The 3,822-nt window shown below is 35.8% G+C and overlaps 1 non-coding gene across 1 annotated transcript; it reads right to left on the reverse strand.

The window, feature by feature from the left end:
* Nucleotides 1–253: 253 nt before the first annotated feature.
* LOC101466544 (uncharacterized) lies at nt 254–1,866 on the reverse strand. Its single transcript, XR_013099373.1, has 2 exons — nt 1,537–1,866; nt 254–689 (listed from the first exon to the last, which is right to left on the reverse strand). It is a non-coding gene; the product is annotated as an uncharacterized LOC101466544 (transcript).
* Nucleotides 1,867–3,822: the final 1,956 nt, after the last annotated feature.

Genomic DNA, 3,822 nt, shown 5'->3' on the forward strand with positions numbered 1-3,822 from the left:
TTGCTTACAGGCTGCTTCAAATGTCTGGCCCAGGAACATTTCTAGGTTTGAAAATCTGATCCAACTAAATGCATATCTGCTGTAGTATTTTCTGGAGTTGCACACAACTGAAACATTGTCAGTTTATAAATTTTCAGAGCAGGAAAACTCACCACTCTGCCCTTTTACCCACTCGTGGTATAAAAAAATCTGTCACCAATTGATGACATCCAGTTCGTCCAATTATAATTAGTCAAAAATGTGTAAAGCACAGTAAAATAGAGAGATATTTATTGAAATGGGAGGCTTTTAATTCTTAATTATTTACTGACAAGATTTCTGCATCAAGTAACAAAGTCTCAAAATACAACTTTTCAGTAAAGAAATAGAGAAGACTTCAATTTAATACTTTTGTAAAATGGCTTTTTTTCCCCTCAGATCATGCTATTAAAAGTTCTAGAAGGTTGCAAAATTTATTTTAAGCAGAAAAACACAAATGGGACCTAATCACAACAGGAGAAAATGCTTAAATGTGATTAATATCGATAGTTGTAATAGGAAGGTGCTTGAGCCATAATTACACTGATTGTAATAATGAAACTGAAGAACCCAATGGCAGCTATGATTGTGGCTGCAATGTTGATACCGCGAGCAGTGGAGCCATAATGCCGTGTACCGTCCACATCTCCAGCCACCTTCCTGTCTCTGGCCTGCAAGGATGAAAATATACTTTTCTCAACTTTGAAAAATGGATTCAAGCACATTTTCACAACTCAAAACATCAGATGTCATGTATAATAGAATAGAACAGAGTAGAATTCAACTTTATTGTCCTCTAATAAATCCTCTAATAGTCCCTGAAAATAACAAGATTCTGGTTTGTGAGCACTGATTTTTTTTTTTTAATTTTCAAAATGTAAAAGAGGGTAGCTTATATTGTTTGAAGTTACCATAAATCAGTTTTGTGTTTATAGTTTATTTAGTCCTTTATTGTCTCAGTCTGATATTTTCTGTATTGCGTTTTAGTAAGACTTTAATTTCAGTAAAATTTAAGTAAAAGTTTAATTTCAGTTTTCCTTTATTTCAGTTGAGCTGGTTAATTTTATGAAGCCAGAATATTACACTCCTTTTGTTGTTCTTTTACTGCATTGTATTACAATTTTTCCATCTCAATCTCTCTTCATTCATTTTATCTTCCTGTGTTATGTCCTGTATCATTTTCAATGTTTTACATAATGTTCTATTAAATTTTATCTCAATTTGTTTTGTTTCACATTATGTATACAAAATAAAAATGTATTGATACTCTTATTTCATTTAATTGAACTCCTTTCTTTTCCGTTTTTAACATTTTTATCATATTGCATGTAATTTTATTGAAAACATATATTTGTTTTTGTTTATATATTCTTTTATTGTTGGTTGTCTTTAACTTTCTGGCTTCTGTATCAAATCCATTTCCCAAAATATTGGATAACTTTATCTTCTCTTATCACATAGAGCAAGCACATAAAAAAGCTATTTCTAAGAAATGAAAATGTGTCACAATAAACTCACCTTGATGGAATAAATGAGAGCTACAAGTCCAAGGCAAAAAGGATTTGAGTAGGCAAAGCAGAGCAGCGACCAGATGATATGGTCTTGCGGGTATTCAATGATGACTGGTACATCTGTGTTGATGTTCACAGCAGTCTGCTGGACCACTCCAGGCTGACCAGGGAATCCACCATAATTCACACCCTGCAATGGCACGTCTTCAGTCGGGTAAACTTGAGGATGCATATTTCAAACTGTTCTCAGCTCAGCTGCAATGTGGAGAGGAGAGAGGTGTGAACAAGAACAACAGAGCCACTACCAGTTGTGGCTTTTAAAGCTTTTGAGGGCTGGGTGGAAAGGGGGGGGGGGGGGGGGGGGAGGGACAGAAAGGCCGTGAAAACCTGACCTACAATAGTTAAAGCACTGCCAGTCACTAAACCTTTTCTACTAACAGCCATGCCAGTTACAATTTGAGAAACAACCTTTATTGTCATTTTGACTTTGTGTTCCTGAGATGGTGAAACATAATGACTTTAGTAATCACCTAATTGTTGCTCAAGATATTCTGAACTGCTGAAATGTCTTCATTTCTCCTTGGTCAGAGTCAGTTACAATGAACTCAGTCATGACTTTGATGTTTTTAAACTATTACTGCAACTTCAGATTCAGTTCAGTTATTTTTATGCACTTATTCTTGTGCATGCTTTCAGATGTGATCAAGTTTAAAAGTGAAGCAATGAATAAATATGACTTTTTTCATTAGTTCCTTCATATGGGTTTGAAGTTTATAATTACTTGTTGCTTACAGGCTGCTTCAAATGTCTGGCCCTGGGACATTTCTAGGTTTGAAAATCTGATCCAACTAAATGCACATCTGCTGTAGTATTTTTTGGAGTTGCACGTGAGTGAAACATTGTCAGTTTATACATTTTCAGAGAAAGATAACTTACCACTCTGCCCTTTTACCCACTCGTGGTATAAAAAAAAAATCTATGTCACCAGTTAATGACATCCAGTTCATCAAATTATAATTAGTCAAAAATGTGTAAAGCACAGTAAAATAGAGAGACCTTTATTGAAATGTGAAGCTTTTTAATTCTTAATTATTTACTGACAGGATTTCTGCATCAAGTGACCAGGAAGGCCGTGAAAACCTGATCCACAATAGTTTGATTCATCACTACAAAATAAAGTAAGACACTAACAGTGTTGGGGAGGTTACTTTTAAAATGTATTCCACTACAGATTACAGAATACATGCCCTAAAATGTGTTTTGTAACGTATTCCGCTACATTACTCAATGAGAGTAACGTATTCTGAATACTTTAGATTACTTAATATATTACCATGCTTACAAAATGTTTCAAAATTTATTTCAAGCAGGAAAACACAAATGTGACCTAACCACAACAGGAGGAAATGCTTAAATGTAATTAATATCGATGTTTGTAACTGTAACTGTAATAGGAAACTGCTTGAGCTGTAATTACACTGATTGTAATAATGAAAATCAGGAACCCAATGGCAGCTATCTGGTATACAACTAACACAGCATGTCATATAGAGAACATTATACCTACAGTTCAACATGGTGGAGGAAGGTAGTGTGATGGCCTGGGGCTGCTGTGCTGTTTCAGGATGTCCTGCTGTAATTGATGGAACCATGAATTCTGTCCATTCCTGGCATGAAGTTTAACCTCACTAAATGATCCAAATCGCATCAGTTACCCAAAATGAATGTACCAGTTGCCAAGGCTGCCACAAGCAGTTGTGAAGATTAGGGGGCAATTACTTTTTCTCACGGGACAGCTTTTTCCCTTAATAAATGAAATTTCCCTTTAAAAAACACATTTTGGCTTTAGTGGAGCTATCTTTGCTTAATATTAAATATTAATTATCTGAAAAAAATGAAGAAAAATAAATCCAGAACGGGGTAAATAAGTTTTCACAGCATTGTACTTGCACTGTCCCTTTTATTACACGTTTTGCTTGAATCGTCAGTTTTGCATACCTCATGGTTGCCACCAGGAAGTATCTCCATGCATGCCGAAATAAAATTTGATGGAATTCTCGAAATATGCAGCTGTATCTGGTAGACCGGGTTACAGGCACCTTCAGGACGGTAGATGTGTAGATGCCCTGCTAGGTGGCTGGCCACAGTTGAAGATGATGCCACATACCTGCAACTGATCAGCGTTGTCAGGGGAGCGATTTAATAGGAGTGCAACCTTAAAGCACTTGTTGCAGGCTGCTGAGTTTGCATCTAATGCTGTGAAGTACAGCCAGACTTTTGACTGCTTTGCCTT

This window comes from Maylandia zebra, linkage group LG7 (assembly GCF_041146795.1).
Source record: "Maylandia zebra isolate NMK-2024a linkage group LG7, Mzebra_GT3a, whole genome shotgun sequence".
Lineage (NCBI taxonomy): Eukaryota > Metazoa > Chordata > Actinopteri > Cichliformes > Cichlidae > Maylandia > Maylandia zebra.